This window comes from Ceratosolen solmsi, unplaced genomic scaffold (assembly GCF_000503995.2).
Source record: "Ceratosolen solmsi marchali unplaced genomic scaffold, CerSol_1.0 scaffold31, whole genome shotgun sequence".
In the NCBI taxonomy this organism is placed as follows: domain Eukaryota; kingdom Metazoa; phylum Arthropoda; class Insecta; order Hymenoptera; family Agaonidae; genus Ceratosolen; species Ceratosolen solmsi.
Window position 1 is genome coordinate 1,305,635 of NW_011948432.1, and position 22,188 is coordinate 1,327,822.

A 22,188-nucleotide genomic window follows, 5' to 3' on the forward strand; every position below is an offset into this window, starting at 1 on the left:
AAATATAGAGATAATGTTTATTTTCGATTAAGATTGATATTAAAACGAAATATTTTTCTCACTAAATAAAGATTTTTGTAGACCATTCTCATACATATATATATAAATACAAATGCATATTCGTTTAATGATTTTTGTATAGATAGAATAAAATAATTAAACAAAACCATCATCTTGATTGTAGAGAATTACGGAAAACTAATGTAGACGTAGCTTAATATCTGAAAAGCATATGGAGGAAATAATTACATGTTTGTGCAACGATTAAACTAACTTGTTGTTGCAGATCAATTATTCTCGTGTCTTTTTTCAGGGCATAATAGCAGAAAGAAAGAAAGAAAGAAATAATTACAGAAAGTGATCGAATGAGAAGAGTCAAAGAGACCGAAAAAGGCCGTTGTGTAAGTACGACTGATAGATGATGGGTGGCTGGGCTAATTATGCCGTGGAGAGTGAAGAGATCGCGCGAGTGCATCACCCATTTATGGCCGGTAATGCAGCTGTGTTTTTCTTGGATTTCGCATCAATCGATAGAGTCGTTTCGAACGAAGGCAGACCTCCCGTGAGTATCAGGTTTTCAAGAGAGCACAATCTGTACTTAATAATTTTTTCTTACTGTTGGACCAGTAGCGATCGCAGTTAATCGCATCTTCTTTTGCGTTATATTCTTACTTTTATTTGTCACAGATGATGATGATGATGATGATGATGATGATGATGATGATGATGGTGATGATGACACAATAAGACGATAACGACAATGATCACGACGACGACCACGACGACGTTAATGATGACACAATAAAACTACGACGACGATGATAACGACAATGATAATAAAGAAGATACTAATCTTTAGACATTTAGGCGGTCATAAATTTTGATGAACAATAATATAGAAGTTGTTTAATAATTATTCGCTAATTTTTATTTTTCGTTATTTTTTATAAGCATATGTAAATCGACAATCGAATATCTATATCCCCTGAGCTCAAAAAAAGAAGATTGATAGGTGATTATTATGGAAATTGAATTTATTACATAAAATTCATATAAATTAATATGAAGATTTTTGTACATTTTTTATTATTGTATTTAGAATGCATGCGATGCATATAAGTATAGAAGAATATATATAAATATATATATATATATATATATATATATATATATATATATATATATATATATATATATATATATATATATATATGGACACACGTAGATTCATTCATATTTTCTTAAAACTACGTAAAACTAATGTTCAATATAAAATTAATATCGAAAACAAAACAAATAATTCAATTTGGTTTCTAAAAAATATTTCCTAAAAAATGTAATTTTTCAATATTGAAAATATAATATATTATTATATAACTTATTAAGCAATAATTTCAAAATATATGCATAAATACTATGATATTATAATATAATTAACAATATTTTATGAAGCTTAGCAAAACTTAACAAAGATTTCCACAAAACTTTTCTTAAATTTTATAAAAATTTTATTAATAGATTATTTATAAAAAGTATTGCTTTTATTTTATAATAATAATCGTAACAATATTTTAACAATATATTATTGATTCAACTATATTTAATATTTACTGATATATATATATATATATATATATACATATGCAAATTAAATTATTGTCAAATGTATAAATATGGTATTTTAAAGAACATTACAAAATTTCATCAATAAAAATTTTTTACTTTGTAAATTAATGTAAGCTCAAACTGGTTTATGAAGAAAATTTTCAATTCAGTTAATCAATCAATTATTGTGATTATCAAACGCGTGGGACTTAATACAATCGTAGTAATTTATTTTAAGACAACATGTAATTTTAGCATAAATTTAGTAGATTAAATTAATTATTTTTCAATGGACTTTTCAATGATGCCTAATTAATATGAAATCACTCATAAGATATTAGGCTTAAAATATAAAAAAAAATAATGTTAATTTTATAGAATATTTAATATATTCCATATTTAAAACACATTTATTGTACAATGTTATTATGAATTTTATTACATATGTATTTATAGAATACTACATGTTGATATTGAATTTGACTTTATAGTAAAATAATACAATGTTATTTAATCGTACTTATAATTATTCCAGTTTATAAATGAATTTATCACTATTCATAGGATTTGAAATTTCTTGCTAATCACAATAATCGAGCATATATATTTATAAATTATAATTACAGGAAGCATATTAATGCAATCTTAAATTACTATTAGAGGTAAAAAAATAAATAATAAAAAATGTATACACGAGATTACTTTCACCCCACTCTCGTTCGCCATTAAATGCTGCGTCATTAAAAATGAGTGATTGACGATCGAAGGGAAGAATTAGTCGAATCAATATATTCATAAAAAAGGCTGTGTAAAGCTTGATAAAAAGGTATCGCTTACAAGTTTGCGACTCGATAAGTTACATTGCCTGCTGAGCATAGGTATAGTGCGATTAGACCGCTCGGCGCTTGGCTTTTGCCTCGTTTATGCTCGCGACCGCTGCGATGATGTAAAGGAGGAACTAAGGGAATGCTCGACGAGAGTTTTAGTTTGTCGACGCTCACGTGGAAGAACTGGATTACGTGTTTGCGCACCCAGGGAATTTCTCGGATCACGGGAACGCTTTGCGGATTTTTAAGGACGACTGCGCCGACGGTCGACGGCGTCGTTCTAGAGTCATTCGTTAGAAAGTTGAAGCTTTACACAGAAACAACGCCGCGCTCGATTGTATACAGTTACTCGTATGAGCGACGTGAGAAAATTTAGATTGGACTTTGTTGAACGACGCTCACATGCTCAACCGATCGACGAATTCCCGCGAGCAACATTATTTTCCTTGCTTTGATAGTCGGAACTTGCATGAAAAATATTTTGAACCGAGTTATATATAATATTGAGAGCTTAAGTAATGAAATTTAACTGCTTATATATATATATATATATATATATATTTTTTTTTTAGTTATTGAACAACTTGTTTCAAAACAAATACTTCATGCATTTCATGCTTCTCCAACAATTGTTTATTTGTTTTCAAAATATTAAATATGACTGGTAGTTTATTAACAAGCTTGCATTACAGTTTATTATTGTTCAGAATAAATTCTATTTATTACTTTACAATTTAGGTAGTTAATTATATATATATCGTTGCATATTATTCAATTAGCTTACTGAAATTTTTGCGATTAATTTGTAATTGTGCTAAATAATCAATATCTTTAATTGAAACTTGACGATCTTTGGTTTTTAATACTTTATATAATATATTACTGTCAAACATCCATGAAATAAATGAATTTATTAATATTAATTATTTTTATATTTTATGAAATACTATGAAATCGATATTAAATGAATATTTTTTTTGTATTTAAATTTTAAATACAAATTAATTCGAAAAAGTAAGCAATGAATTTCATTACTTCATTAGTAAAGCCTTAAATAGTTTGATATTATAATTAATAAATATTAATCATGTACTAGCTGAAAGTCGCTATTAATTATTACTAATTAACAAAACCGATAGCTTTATTCAAGTTTTACGCACTGGACCTTTGAACAATCTTTATACTTAAAAGTCGAGTTTTTCGTTGATAGAAAACGATTAAAGTTTTTCTAGGAATATGGATAACCTTCACTAGTTGATCGATGAGAGTAAAAGACATCATAGCCGTGCAATATTTCGTAGCGAAAGTAATACTTGCAACACTCGAAGTGATAACGGTAATTTCAATTTAACGATTTCACGCTTCGGCTGTTACGTACATTTTTTAAAACCGTTCAAAAGTGCTTGAAGGATTATGTACGTTTATCATTGTGGAATATTACATTTATCATTTTAGAAAATTGCCATACATCTAGTCAACTTATTTAGTGCAGGTGAATATTTAAATTATTTAATATTAAATGTTGCTAAAGTGATAAGTAAACTTTATTTTTATTATGAATTTCATTTCATAATGGAAGAGTAAAAATCTATTTAATTATTTTTTGCATATAGAAGAAATATAAGTCATGAAGTATCAATCCATATATATATATATATATATATATATATATATATTATATATTTGTAAGTCATGAAGTATCAATCCATATATATATATTAATTTATAATATTTTTTATTTTATTTTTATTTCATTTTGGTTAAATAAAATTAATGAAAGATTGTCAATTGTATAAGAATAAATTAAGCATAATATACTTATTAAGAATTATAAAAATTTAGATTAAAACCTAACATTATTAAGAAGTATATTTCTATACAACCATTTATAAATCTATAAAATAAATTAAATAAAACCGAAACACATGATGTGAAACATAAATTTTTACAATATAGTTATATAATTTATTATTATAATAACCAAAAAAAAAAAAAAAAAAAAAAAAAAAAAAAAAAACAAATTATAAGAAAAGAACCGCTCAATTATGAAATTTATTAACAAATTGGTATAGCTTTATAACAAATTAAAGAATAAACAATTTTAACTATAAAAGTTTTTTCAGGTAAATATTATTTAGCTACGAAACTAACTGGTTACGCATATAAAGGTGGATAAATCAAATGGGTAAAGACTGCATTTTCGAATAAATTTCAAATGAAATTTTGTTCCTGTAAATGATTTATTTAAAATTTATTTATATAAAAGCTGTAAAACATGAATATCTTTATACACTCTGAATATCTCTATATATCTGAATTAAGAATATTATAATTGACTATTATTGACTAATATTGTAATACTCCAAGCATAAATATATATAATGAAATAATAAACATTTTTTTAATAACGTTATATTATAAAAATACAATACTAATATCTTCCTATTTTATATCTAAAAATTCTTATTTCAATGTGTAGTATAGTATAAAATAATATAACATGTCATCTATATAACATTTATATTTATGTGTTTGTTTATAAATTCTGTTCCTATAGACTGTTTAATTAAATATTGTAACTACGCTTAATTAATTTATATAATTATTTTGAAATAAGAGATTTAACAATTCTCATTTAGCAATTTTAGTAATACATCTATTGATACAAACAAGTCATCCTCTTCATATCACTTGTAAACGAGTAACTTTTAATTAAAACGTAAAGATGTTATTTTCAGGAAATTTTTTAATGCACGAGGATTGGATCTTTCTTAAATTTTGACAGTGATTTATTCGTCATTTTAATTTATCAAAAAACTTTTAATAATATAAAATTTTCATACAGATGATATTATAGCGCGAATATTATAGAAACTTCATCGTTGAACGTATGAAATCATAAAAGCTCATCCCTCCTTAACGGTTCATTGTTTTACATAAATATTTTAATAAACATGTATTTGTAAAAATAAAAAAATTACCAATATAAATTTTTCAAAAGATATTAAAAATATTTAGAATTTATAAATTTTCATCTTTTTGTATAATGAAATTACATTTTATATAAACATTTTTGCAGTTTCAACTAAAAAATTGACAATAATTTAATAAATTAATAGTCTTGTTAGTTTTCATTTTCTATAATTTGTCTTGGTTTTGGCAGACTTAAAATGCAAAAATGAAATGAAATAAGCTTTATGTATAAATCTTTTCTGAGTCGAAGCTTTAAAATGTTTCTACGGAATTTATATTTTTAATTTTGGAAAGATATATACTATACAGACACATGATAAATAATTTTTAATAAATAATTTTTTGACGGATAAACTTGCTTTCTTACTACCTTTAATAATATTTTTTAACCATTTCTATTTCTATAAAATATTTTGGTAAATTCGATAATTAAAAATAAACAAATTTCAATTTTATAATATATATTCTATATATTATGTGTAATATAGAGAATGAAATAATTCAGAATAAAAAATATAACAACGAACACCCAGTTCATATTATAAAATAACAATTATCAGTTATTCTATCTAAATTACATAAGATATTACATAACGTTAATACTATTTATATTGCCTCCATGATGAGAGTTTCACTGAATTCATATAAAAGGATTACTGCTATTCCATAAACATAATATTTTCATTATATTTCTGATAAGAAACAAAGTCAAAATTATATGTACAACTATTTTGTAGCTCATCTTTGTAAATAATAAATAATAAAAATAAATTGCTATTTTTTATATCGGTAGTATTTTTGATAAAAAAATATTGCAACTCATAAATCTTCAAATCGAAAATTTGGCATCTAGTATCATCAGATGTGTGGAATAGATCTTACAGTCATATACATTAAATATAATTTTTAAAAAATAATAATTATAGTCATATATCTGAACGTTTCATTGTACATATCACGTACATTATACGAACTGTACGGCTACGATATATATATATATATAATGTGTCAAAAAAAATTTTTTTCAATTATAATAATAAGAGAGTATTCTACGTATACAGAAGCGATGTATACTAAGTAAACACAACGCTTATATTACTGATAATATTAGGATATGTAATATAATAATGAAAAGAATGAAACAAAAAAAAAAATAAATAAAAACAACAATAATAACAGTATTAATAAAAAATAAGAATAATAATAACAATAATACAAATAATAATGTAATTAATTTATAATAGTATTAAGGAAATATATAATAATTATAAAATACCTATAAAATTATTATAAATAGTATTGATAAAAATTATTAAGAATATTAGTAACAATAATATTCTATGTACTTTTACTTATGCATCATTTAGAATTTATGTATGATTTTTAATAATATTGTATGAATAAAAAGTACAGCTTAAGGAGAAGAATAATTTATAAGAGCTCAAGACACTTGGCTTTTCTTATATTTTAGGAATGCCTCATTTTCTAAAAAATCTCACCCAATCTAAACAAATTTAAATAACTAAGTGTAAATAGACATAATCAATAAATTAAAATTGTGTATAGTGGCCTATATATTTTTTCAATGACTTTACACCTATCATTTCGATATAATCTGTTGGTGTAAAATTTATTGGAATTTGGAATATGCAAAATCATTGACACCGAACGCAGTTATTCTTTGATTAACGTTTAACACTTATAAACTCATTTAAACTCATGATTTGAACTTTGCAGCTTTGAGTCGGGAAAAGCATCAATTTAACCTAATCAGTTATTGTTTTGAAAAAGCTTCCAGTTTTAATACAATCAATTCTTAATTCCAGATAGCATAATTCTATAATCATAAATATGCATAATTAATTAATAATACAATTAATTATTATATTTTTATCTGGATTGTATTATAGCATAGATTTTAAGAAAGTAAACATGAAATTTTTAAGATATTAATTTAGAGATAGAATTTTATTTTAAACTTTTTTTTTTGCCCAAAGAAAATTTTAATAAATTTTTTAATTATATAATAAATATACATCGTAAAGTAGAGTTTATTCTGTTGAGTTCCGTTAAGATGAAGATTATATTAAGTATTTTTGTTTTGTATATTTATTTGAAACTTTATTAGATATTGTTGTTTGTTCCTTTGAACCAAAGTAATTAAGAATAAAAATACTTTCAATGACCTCTATGTTATAATAAGTTTCATAATGTTTGTGTATTTATTAAATCGATTTATAATAAAACTTCTATATACAGCAAACATGTGAAAATTAAAAAATTTTAGTTAATAATTTATGAAACTGCATTGAAATAAATTCAACAATATATTTAAATTTAGTTATGTTCAATTATTATTCCTATAAGAGTATTACACAAAATATTATTAATACACAATCTTTATATATAATTGCATAATTGATTTGTAATATTACAATGAAGTTATTAAACATTGATACGTGCGAGTGTATTTAGTTTTATGTATAGATGCAATCAATAAATAAATCTTCAGATAGACGAACAAAAAGTTTTTCTTGCAATTTACTTGCAATTTAAATCTATTATGTTATTTATTCGTATTACAAGTAAAATAACATTTCAATAATATTATTAATAAAAAAAGATAAAAATAGAAAATATATAGTAAAATAGAAGTAAAATAAGGAAACAAAGTAAAATTGATACTACAAAACTATTTTTATTTGTAAAATTATTATTAAAAATGTAGAAATTGAATTAGGGAAATTCCGGTTTTATTTATATTAATACTCTGCATTATTTAATACATTTCATTTTCTTTATTTTACGTTATTAAACTTAATCGATTGAAATTTCAACAATCATTAAAGTTTTAAAATTCTTAAAATTCTTAACATTTTGATTGCAATAGTACTGAAAATTAGATAATTTTGAAATTTGTTAGTAGTAAGGATTGTGTTTTTGTTCCTTATTAATATACATAATTTTTCCATGTATTATTCTCCGACGGCATACTATATTTATCATTGCCCTCGAATTTTATTTACAAAAAATTTTTTCCTTCATTTATTATAATTAATATTGTTATGAAGTAATTATTTAATCATTAGTTAGCGAATTTATTTTTATGAAATCTTATACTTCTTCATTATCGCTTACATTATGGAGATTTTTTTTATACTATTTTGTAATATGATGTGAAAAATAATTTTTTGTAAAATCATTAAAAAAAAAATTTATTACCTTTATAAATTGTATTTATAAGATAACTTTTTTGTCATTTGTTTACTTATAATATATTATATTAATTAATTACATACTGAAGTTTATTCAACATATTAATGTATTTTTTATTACGGAATAATGAAATGATTAACATAACTAACATAAATAATGAATTATATAAACATTGATATTAATTCATTAGTAAGTACGTTCATTTACATTCAATATATATTTATGTTAATAGTTTAGTTATATTTCGATTCAATCAATGTCTATTTTACGTATACCATAGCAATGTGTTAGTTAAGTCAATAGCCACAATACTAGATTGACTGTTCAATTATTATTATAATTGTATTATAATGTTATATTAGAATATCATAACGCTTTGTAATCATATGTAATTCTTAATATACGTATATTGATATCAGTATATTATCATAACGAAATATAGTAATATTTCTATGTTCGAATTTAAATATTGTCATTTAAATAATATAAAAGGTAAACAAATAATTGATTGAATTTAAATTTACAATGACTATTTTGAGAAGAAATTTATTAAATATAGTCTCGCATTGATGGTAAAAGTTTATTGTTTCTATATCAACTATTAATCTCTAGAAGGCTTTAGAAGCATATTGTTAAGTAAAATTTATAATTTATATTCAATACTTTCATTTATCATAAGATATTCCTATCGGCTTTTATTTTGAGCAATTACCTCTTTATTTGCTAAAATATCACATCAAGCGGATGAAATAGTGCAAGATGTATTAAGACTTATCGACACTAAAAGACAATCTGAGCATTATGATATCTCAAGCACAAAATCGTTCATTAATCGACGAATCGGTGTTGGATGGAGGTTGAGCGGGACGCACGCAATCACGTAGATACGAATAATGGACCCTCATTTGGCGTGGCGTAGCCGTGTGCAAGGGACATTACAGGCACGCAGACCGGCCTCTCTTACGAGGACGAGCGCGCGGCGGGGTGGGGTGTGGTATTCATCTCTCTCTATCTCTCTCTCTCTCTCTCTCTCACGCACGCACACACACACACACACACACACACGCGCGCAAACACACACGCAAACACAAGCGCAAACACGCTCGCTCTCATATGCACGCACGCTTGAGGAAAAGAAGAAAATGAGGAGAATGATGAGGAAGGGGCGGCGGAGGAGGTGGGGGCGGCGATGACGAAGGAGGAAGGGAGGCGGATACCGAGGAAGTTGGGCCTCACGAGTCCCAACTGATGCAGGAGTACATGCTGTACTCACTCATACCCATTCACGAATGTACACCCGCGCGTCGCTCTTCGATTCCCTCGATTTTTTTCCCGTTCCTCTCCTTCCTCCTCACCTTCCTCTTCCTTACTGCCATTTTACCTTACTATCGCTCGTCCTTCTCTCCCTTCATCTTTATCTCCGTCTCTCCCCTCGGCGGCTTTCTCGCCTGCCATTGAAACTCCGGATTTTTCATTCGCTCGAGTGCGTATATGTGCGGGGCCGCGCGCTCTATGGGCTTTCGACACTTGCCACTCTCCGCGCATCGGCTGACACGCGCCGACAAATAAGCCACGCATTTCGTCAACTTAGATCGTTGTTCATCGGGGGTGGGGGCGCGAGCGAGTGCCTCGTCGTGACGAAAGAACCGTCGAAGCCCCGAGAATGTTCTCGTTCCTCCAACTTTATCTGCCGACAATTCTGTTAGTGTCCTTAAGCATAATCGAAGTCCAAGGCAAGCCACAACAAACCAAGCCAGGCAAGTGTATGAACAGAACAATTGACTTGTCATTATTTCTTCATCATCTTTCTTTCATTTTATGTCTTATCTTTGATGTAAAGTCACTTAAGGTAGGAATTCTACTCAATACTCTAAGCTTTATAAATTTGTCGTCGCACAATTGCAATTATAAAGTTTCCTTTTCTGATACATTTTAACCACTATTAATATACGTTAACATTGTTAAAATAATATTTAATATCTCCTAGTATTGGATTAAATTGAAATTTCAATTCTGTTTTACTGGTTGATATAATTTACAATTTCTTCTTAATAAATTTTGATCATAAATAACAATATTTTCTTAAGATTATTCAAGTACAAATGCACGCGCACACACACACGCACGCACACACACACACACACACACCCATATATATTAATATAGCATACATTCATATGGTAAACTAAAAATTATATTGAAATTTACCAGTTCTAGATTTTATACAGATTATAATGATTCTTAAATTAAATTTGATTTTATTAGACCTTGAGTTTAACCATAATACCTCCACTACGTATTGGCACATTGTGAATATCCTCAATCTTTATTGCTCGAATGAATAATATTTGAATAGTAATATATACACTTAATTTCAGACTAATTAACGATATTAATCGAATCTTCTTGTTATTCAATTGAGAACAATTGTAAAAGACGAGTATTTCATATATATTGCAAATTTGTTTATTAACCAAACATTGTCTTCTGCTAATTTCATTAAAACATTTTTTTTTTGAAAATATTTACAGTTGTATATATAACTTCATTTTATAATAAAAATTGTTATATAATAGATTATAATATAGATTTAATACGTGAAAGTCAAGTTTTCTACGATCACTGACTGAAAAATTTTCAAAGTTGTATAAAGATATGCTTAAAATATATTATTAATATGGATTAGACATTTTATTATGGCCATATATGTATTTATATTGCCTGACTAGACTTCGGTCCTCTTCTACTGTAATGATAGAATATTATCGTATAATACTGTTACGTTATATTTCATTACATTATTTTCCAAGTTTTAATACTGTAGCACTAATATTAATGCTACGCAATATTATAAATACATATACAGACGTATAAGTGTGTTTGCATATTCTTATTATATCAAGGAAGTTCATCTATAGGAGTTTAATGGAAAGAATAATTATTATTTTGGAATATTACTTAATCATTTGTTTTATAAATATTCTTAGTATATTATATTGTTATTATTAGTAATAGGAGTTTTTAAATACAGCAGTTTCATAATTATTTATATATTTATTTTTAACAATAAATTATTAATATATATAAAAAGTAAATAAATTAGTAGCATTTGATTAATATTTATAACTTTAATTAACATGGTATAATTTAAGTATTGTGAAAAAAGAGAAATATTCTGAAAAAAGCTCGTCGGTTTATTATATCGGGAATTGAACATGGAAGCTCCTCTTGAGATACTGATTAACGTATTACTTTATTTGATTTGTTTTAGTAGGATAATTGCAGTTGTATATGTCACACGAGTAATTGCATTTAATTAATTTAGTTTTACCATAGATAATAATCTGCGCATATTTTTAATTATAAAGAAATTTTTGCTAAATTATTTTAAGAAACACGTGAGCTTGTCATAAATATTTTAATCTCATAGTTTATAACGAATTAATTTTAATTCAATTAAAAAATCTACTTAATTTACAATATGTACATAAACGTCATGATTTTATCGATACATAAAAGAAAGAACGTTAATTTACTTATCTCTCTAGAAACTCTCCTTAAATTCATCTCGACTATTTGAAGAGTAATTGTAGCAATTGTCTATGTTTAAATTGTTATTACTTCTGTATCTAATTATTGATGAATAATAAATATATTGAAAATGGGCACAGTGATATAAGACAGCGGGTGCATTCGGCCCGGGGGCCGGTAAGAAATCCGTAACCTTGATGATCGAAGTGCAAACTTCCGACGGTGTCAGTGTGCTTGCTGTCCAGCAGTTTGTCAATTAGTAAGACAATCCACTTTACGTCGCTGACGATCCATCAAGCGTAAACGTGACTGCGCGCATCTCCTTACTTCCCCCCTGCGCGCTCGCCCCTCCCAACCATCTCTCACACACACACACACACACACACACTCTCTCTCTCTCTCTCTCTCTCTCTCTCAACTTATCTGGTTTTTATCCTTCCTTCTCACTTATCTCCGTGCTTTTCTTCTTATCGCATTCCCGTGGAGAAACACCAGTGGAATGAATGGAATGCCATCGTTAGTGACACTAGCGACAATTGTCAAATTCACTGATACCATTAGTCTATAGTTGATTAGCCTTACTGGAATTAATTAAAGAGCAATCTTTGTTGTGATACTTTAGAAAATGCACATTTCAGAATGAATTCGTTGTTATTATTTCGCATAAAAAGCCGTGATTTCTAATTACGTTCAAACGAACAATTATATAATTATTAGTAAATTGATAATTAGTCAATCGATAAATAAAATCAGATTGTACTTCGAATATTTTCATTTCGCATTATTACTGCATAGATGGATTATTTTAATAATATTTTATGCGAATCATAACATTTGAATTTTTAATATTGTATTGATAAATTTTAACGAAGTCTAAATACACAGAAATGAATTTAAATTATTTTTATAACTTAAGGATATACGAATTCAGATAGTTTAATATACGGAAGAAACCAAAATCTCTTATACAAAGAAGATAAAATATAGTTTAGGATCAGATTTGTAATTCACTACATTTTATATGTATAGGTATTTTTTTATACGAATAAATAACTTTATCAATAGTTTTAAGTTAAAAATGCTTTAATTATGAAAACTATATGATTCAAGATTTTAAATTCTATTAATTAAAATTAAAAATCCTATTAACATTATAATTTATTACTCGGCAGTTTGTACATTCAAGCAACAATGTAAAAGTTTATATCAGGATCTATTTTAAATACTTTTGAATGTCAGACTAAGAACAAAGTTTCAGTATCATAATATAATGGTAGAATAGAAAATATTTAAAAATCTAATATTTAACATTAAACGTTAATTTTATCTAATGATATAAATAAATTGTTATTTATGTTTTATTTAAATAAAATTATATTACAGTAATGCATATACAATTACAAAATATTTTATTGATATTAGATTGCTATTGCGCTGCTAAAACTGAATTATAAAACTATTTTCAACCTACGTCTATAGTTCTGCTTAACCACAACAACATAAGTCCAAACTGTCTTTTTATTATAAATCATAGCAGTCACTTGTCAAAACTTATATAAATTTATTTTGACATTATCAAGTATTTCGTTGTATAACATTAAAAATTAAAATGAAAACATTTTATATGTATTTCAAAGACAAAGATATGCGAAGTGATATAGGGGTACTAAAAAGTGCAGAAATTGATTTATGAAATGATACTTTAAAAAGATTAACATTAGAATATTGTATTATGATTGGATGATCAATTGAAATAAAAATACTAGAAGATATTATTAATATCTTATGAATAAAATCATTTACAATTAAAATTACATTACATTTGAATTATAATTAACGGATAATAAAATGTAATTATATTGAATAAAAAGATGATTCAGTCGATAGTTCGGAAAAAACCTTAATAATTAATAAATTATTAAACATCGAAAAAATAGAATTTGATGGAATTTCTTTTTTGTACTTCTATCGGGCAATCACACAATTTATTCGAAATTGTACCCGTAGAGTGAAATATATTGAGCGATTTCTCCAAATAAAAGAAATTGTAATTGTTTAATAAAAACTTTTAATAAAAAGTTATAACACGTATGTCGTGTGCAATGGCAAACTATCATATTTAACAAATATATCCTAATCCAATTACTATTTCTTATAATTTTTTCATAATACATTCAATACTGTAAAGTTAGTACAAATAGAGATAGCAAAAATAATGTGCTTATAAGCAGCAAAAACAGAAAATCTGCAAATCTATAATTTTATTATTTCGAGAGAAATAGAAAAAATAATTTATTATGCATTATTAAGTTTAAATTTCAATTGGATATGAATGGAATTGTAGAGAAATTCATAATTTTTACTTTTTAATTAGAAAATCAAATTTAAGTTGATATAAGTGAGATAGAGATGAGTGATTGAAGAAATTTGCGTAAATATCATGTAATCTTTAGGTGGAAATATCTTTAAATGAAATCACTTTACATTCATTAAGTAGCAAGCTCATATAAATATTTATATAAATATTTAGTTTTAACACAGAATTTTCTATTAAAATACCAATAATGCAATTAATTTCATAATTTCTTTTGTAATATATGTATATTAAATTTTTTTTATCATCAATTCATCAGATAATATTTATGTAAGAATAAAAAATAATGATGATAAATGATGTTTTCAACTGCTTATCTATTTATAGTGTGTATTATAAGTATTATGGAATTGAATTAAATGTTAGGATAAGAACAAGATTGCGTACTGAAGATAATCAATTTAAATTTAATTGTGTATTCAATTTAATAAAAATCAGATTATCAGAAAAAATGAATAAACGATCGTTTAAATATTAGTATTTATTATGTTTTATAGAATAATTATTTGAAAAAGTATCTGTAGTACTTTTATATGTATGGGTCAGTCATCTTTAGTCCATTTTATCAATGAAAATGAAAAATTTAATTTATGTAAGTTATTTTTTATTTAATTTAGCATTATCATGATTTATAATAGAAAATTTCACTTTATCTGGAGAATGGTATTAACAAAAATGTTAATGTTATCAATATATAGTAATTGTATAAATAGTAAAAGTACAAATTGTATAAAAAAATTTAATATTCATTAGCTTATATAGTAAAATAATTAAAGAAGTATAAGTTCTTTATAATATTTATCTACGTTTGATATTGTCAAATGTAGTTTTAATTTTTCTCCTCATTTCTGTAAATTCTGATTTGGAACAGTGTCGTTTTTCAATAATGCGCGCACACACTTTTAGCATCTTCTATGTATGTCTCATTAGTAGACCTGGCGTGATAAGAATTGCACCGATGCAATATTTACAGAACCAGATTATTGAATGCAAAGACTTGGAAAAATGGCTAAATGCTTATCTAAAGAATACTCGAAGGATAAAATGGAGAGGGAGTGAAAGAAAAGAGCTAGTCGAGGGAGAAAGAGATAAGTGGAGCGAGCGGTTAGGGGAATGAAACGAAATAGAGAAAAAGAGAGTATGAGAGGACGGACAGAGTGGAATAACTATCTGACGCTTTTAGTAGAGATTGATGTTCATGTCCGTTTCAATTTTGAGTTCTCCCGGAAATGTTCGTTTGTATTCGTTGATGTGCCTGAAATCTCAGCGCGTTTTATTTCCGACAAGAGAGAAACGGTTGGCGGCACGTTGGCGACCATTCGTTCGCTTCTCCTTCCTCTTGAACTTCTTTCCCTCTTTCGTGCGTCGCGAGATTTACGAGGCAGTGCCACTGAAGTCTACACGCCGTAAAGCAAAACTGGAATTTCTGATATGCTGTTTAAACTCTTCGGCTTTGCTTTTATCAAGGTAAACTGGATACTGTCCTCCCCCTCCTGATTCATTGTTTTTTCGTCTTAAATTTGCATTAAAAAAAGTATTGCATTACTGAAACTTCTAACTTACTTCCTTTTCCTCTTATAATATTCGTAATAAATCGTTTCCCGTAACTACCGATTTTAAATTGTATAAACTAGTAAATTATTGTTTTATAAATACAAATTGACCTATATTTGATAATTTCTGTATAATATAAAAGAAGATAAATTCGAATCTTTTAAATAAAAATTTACACATAAAGTATATAATATGGGAATTATTAATTAACTTATTTTAATCAACTTTATTACAATCAGTATTATTAAAGTTTTTATTAATATAAATAAACTTGATTATTTAATGGATTCAACTAGATAAACAATTTAATTATAAATATATAATCTATATAAAAGGAATATGATCGGGAATAGCGATACGCCTTAACTGAATATATAAATTTAATTTTTTTGGTAAATTAACAAATAATTTAATAACAAAAATATTTTATCTTATAATTAGTTATCTTGTACGAATTCCTCTTATTTTTCAATTCATTTTCAAATAATTTTTTTGATCATCCAATTGTGAATTGTAACAGTACATTTGTATCTATTACGTTGGAATATGGACTGTAATGAAATACTAAAAGTATTTTTCCGTTTTTATGTATAATCATGTGTAATAAAAAAATAAAAACCCATGTATTTTAATATTTTCATACTACATATTGATATTAAATGTAGCGATTATCTTTAAAGAGTTTAGTGTGTAATAAAGACAATGCTACTACTGAATTAAAATTTAAGAAAACTTATTACTAGATTAAACAATCAAGTTTGTATAAGAAGACAATTTAGAATTCTAGGATAAGATAGTTGTAAGAAAATTTTATTACAGCAAGGTGACATAGTTGTCCATCATTGTGTAGAAGTTTCTTGGCTTAAACTAAGTTAAAAATTATTTTGCTTATGTCAAAGCGGACACTATTTTGCTAGAGACGTTAAAGTAAAATATTCTACAGCAGCTTGACAGTGGGCTCTTTCATGACTTCAAAGGTTACAAAGCTGAACTTAAACATTGTTAACATCCTGAAAAAGTGAGGTGTAAACACGTACAGAAATAATGGAAAGTATCGCCCAGCAGTTTCTCACGCGCGTATATAGAATCGGCTTCGCGTGCATTCTCGCTTTAACCCGCTAAAATTCGCAAAATACCTCTCATGTAACATTGTCCGCGTCGATGTACGACTTGTGTGTGCGTCGGTTTATAAAGGACGAGTTACGCGCTCACAACTGCACATTGTTTGAGGCGACGAATTTACAATTCGCCCAGAGATTTTTCGCTCTATGTAATGTACTCCAAATAATCAAAGAAGAGAGTTTTACAACGACGCAGATAGAGACATATTCCTTTGTGTCAAAACTAAGCCAAAAATAAGAAATAAGTGAGAGGCAGAGAGAGAGAGAGAGAGAGAGAGAGAGAGAGAGTAAGAGAGAATTGCAAAGATATCGTAGGATAATAAGATAAGAGTAGGATGTTGAAACGAAGTGAAAAAGCAAAAGGTGTAAAACGAATGAAAAGAAAACAGGTAAAAAGACTTGTAAATGAATGGCCAAAAGAAGAGAAAGGAAGAGGAAAGAACGTGCAGTGGCGATTAACGCGAGTCTTTGCCCTTTCCGACGTTAATTAACGCAACTCCACAGGAACAACCCCTATCGTACTCGCTAAAATTCTCTGCACTTCTGGCTTTCCTTACTTCGGTCTCTATCTCAGTGTCCAACATAAATTTCATAGAGCAATTATACACTTATGATGGTAGACATAACAGTTATCATATAATAATGCGTAGTAGTAATTTCAATATTAAATAATATTCGTATATTGAATATTAATAATATTCGAATGGGATTAATATAGGGATTATAATTTAATTTATTTTTTAAATTAGGACCTTATTATAATACCATTTATCGCTTTCCGTTATTTCTACATTATACTTCTAGGTAAATATCTGTTTGCTTAAAATATTAATCAAGAAAGCATTTTGCTGTTTATCAATTTTGGAGATGTGTTATTATGATAAAAATAATTTATAATAACATTATATAAAAACAAATAAAAAAATTTTTTTTTTTTATTGTTATTTACTGGTTAACTACTATCTTAACAAAGCACTTTTAATTATTAAAATACCTTTTCAATACATAATATATATACACACACGCACACACACACACACACACGCACGCACACGCACACGCACAAAAACACTAAAACGTTTAATTGATTTGTTATATTTTCATATTATTATTAATTTATAAAAAAAAAAAAAAAAAAAAAAAAAAAAAACTATGAATACAATTCTAATATATGCTTTTATAATAATTATTTATACGTATATTGGATTATATTTTATGAAATAATATATTCTTTTTTAAATATAAAAATAAAAAGTTTCTATCAAGTTGACAATATTAAACACGATAATTAAATGTATATATTTCTTTTTTTCTCGAGAATCATAAAAATTACAGAAAAAATATAAATATATAATGTAAAACAAAACAATTAATGAGTTTGAGAATGTCAAATATGAAAGTAAAAAAAATGTATGCCGGTAGATGCAATTGAAAACGATATATAATATACCACGAACATTCTAATTTTTAATTTCACCCGCATACGATTATCGTTACCTTAAAATTAGTATTCATTGTGACTCTATGGTCTTTTTCTCTGAAATATCTTGCGTGTGAGACAATTTTCCACTCGAGGATGACGGTTAATACATTATTATAAATATGATTTTAAATGAAGAATAATGCCAGTAAGGCATAAAGATATGAAAAATTTTATATAAATCTACATGAAATTTTAATCAATGCTGTAAAATGTACAAAATTATTCCGTTTATAAATATACGTGTTAATAATTTTAGAAAAATTTTTTATTATTATTACTATTATTATTATTATTATTATTATTACTATTACTATTATTATTACTATTACTATTATTATTACTATTACTATTATTATTACTATTACTATTATTATTACTATTACTATTATTATTACTATTACTATTATTATTACTATTACTATTATCATTACTCACGTGCTAAATTCAAAGATTGAATTTGTGAAAGTATATTGGCTTTTTATCATTTTTTTTCATACTTCGTTTTTATTGTTTTAATATTCGGAAGAAAAAAATTATTGTTTATTATAGACTGTAAAATATACTTGTTGATTAGAGATAATTATTTATTTTCATGATATGCAATAATTATAGTAGTCACGCATAATTTCCATATTAAAATATAGTGTATGCAATAGATAATTATAATTTTCTCTATATTCTATTCATATTAGACAATAGCATAAATTGTTACAATATTATCAGTAGAATATCAACAATAACATAAAAATAAAAGGCTTAAATATATATATATATATATATATATATATATTTAAATAATCAATATACTAAAATTATTCTTAAATTATTAATATCTTCCGTATGCTTGATTTTAAATACATCTATTTTTCTTGATGTAATGTTTATTTTAATTTAATTAAATTTAAATATCCCTCATTGTGAAAGTTAGATAACAAAATATTTACCGTATGTTCCCGTAGGTATTTATCTATTTACATATATAAGTATATGTATGTGCTTAATCAATATGCTGTAGTGATCAATACACATTGAGAGAAAGCAAGATGGGAGAGGGAAAGAAACGAGAAACCAGAACAAATTACCTTTATAACCAAGTCGATGTCTCGGTGTCGGGAATGGGTTTCTTCTGATGATCCCCTCACCAAGTTAAATGTCGCGTCCGCTACTTGACTAATGTAGATGTTTTTCTACGGAAACATTGTAGTGGATTTTGTTCTCTCAGTTCTTCTTTTTCTCTGTTTACGTTTAAACTTTTATTTTCCTTGTCCATCGGATTAAGGATTGCTTTGTGAAAATATACGGAAAATTAAGTACGTTTATTGAGAATTTTTAACAAAGAAAGAGGAGTAATGATCGAAGATTATTGTATATTCGATCAGTTGACAATGAAACATTAATGAATAATATTTAAAAAAAATTGACCAAATTAATGAAAAAGGCGTAATTAATAGATATATTATTTGCCAGTGTCAAAAGTCATTAAAGTTCAACCCTAAGAAGAACTCACTTGAAATAAAATTTGTTTTATTGTAGTATTTTAATTTTATTAGTTCTTATGAAATTAAATTTGAAATATAAATAAAATTAAATAAGAAAAGTTGTGTCATGTAAATCAAAAATATGCAGTAAATTAATTGCGTAATATTATCAAAACTCAATTTATATATATATATATATATATATATATATATATAAATATTAATTTCATTTAAATTTTTTTTCAATGTGTATTTCTTAGTTTGAAATAAATATGAACAACATTTTTGTTTTATTATTGTACATTTATCAAATTTTAGGATATTTCATACATATTAATTGTACTTATTATACAAATGTATAATAAAGTAATTTATTTGTAAAAGTATAAATCTTCAAGTTGTTATTATATCAATTATACTTCACTATTTAAAATGTGAAGTAATGATATTTCTTTACGTTTATGCTTATTTGATTAGCTGACTTTTATTTTCTTTTAGATATTATTATAGATATTTTAAGATGTCATAAAGTATTAATAAATAAATAATATTAAAATACGAAAATTAGAAAAAGAAATAAATTTTTAGCGTTTAACCCATTTTTCAGTAGTATTGATGTATTGAAATTAATAATAATATTAAATACCACTTTATAGTAACAATTTTTTTTATAATTCTACAAGAAATTTTAATTTATTTTTGTATGAGTGTGTGCGCGCGTGAGTGCGCGCGCGCGCGTGAATATATTTTAAAAATACTTTTAAATAATGGAGTTCTACGATAATAAGCTACTTTCAATTGAAAAATGCCAGATTATATATATCCGCACGGATATTAGAAATATGCGAATAATTATTTGTAATTATTTTGATTCATTATATTCATAAAGAATTATCGGAAAATTCATAATGTCAGTAATGATCGAACTTTCGCATACGTATGTTTCGTGCAAGGACGAGGAAAAGAAGTCAGGTTCCACGTAACGCTCCACGTCACTACGTGATACAAATGAGCGCGCAACAAACGAGAAAGGAGGAATAAAAACATGAACGCGATCCATGCTTGGACCAGTTCGTTTGCGAGCAACATTAACAAGCATTGCACGTATGTGGCATATTAACGCTCGTCAATCCTTTAAGAGGATGCCGACATCAGAGATCTGTTTTGTTGCATGAACGAAGGCTTTCGCTATTGAAAGCGATCGCTTCGCCTGCGCTTTCGATTTTCATAATACGTTCACTCGAAGAAACTTTAAATTTCTATACCTTACCTCTAATGATAATAAAAGGTCATCATAATTATTATAGCCCTCCAGGAAACATACAAGTTATTTGCAGCTTAAGTTGAAATTATATGGCTTCGCTGCTCATTTTTTCATTTAATACAAAAGCTTGAAAGCTATTCAACGAAGAATATAACGAAAATAAGACTTTCAATGTATAATGTAATTCATAAATATATGTATGATTTGCCTTCAACTTTCATACTTAACTTCAAAATTTTATTTATAAAGAGCCGTAGGTTAGCAATTATATCTTTGTATGTGATAGTTTAATTCAAATAAATAAGTAAAATTATAATAGCTAAAATTTTCAAAATAACTGACACATATCTACACTAATAAACAGAAGTATTAATAAGATAATATTAATATTAATGTTAATATTATTATAATATTTTGTCTGGAATATTTTACATACCTACGAAATTTAATGTGTTCGCTAGAAAATTAGTCACTTCATTAACATTAGAGAAATTATAGAATTATTACTTTTTTAAATAATAATTAATTACTTTTTCAATATTTTAATTTACTTGCAATTTACACTAATAATTAAATACTTTTTATAATATTATACTTCTTCAAATCAAATGATTTATTACCGTTATAATATTCATTTAATTAATGTTTTATGCATACATTTTTATAAAGAGTATTTTAGTATATAAGTACTTTAATTTATCGTTCTGATAAAGCAAAGGGCAGCAAATTAAGTCATCCGTACTGATAAATATGTCTAATGTT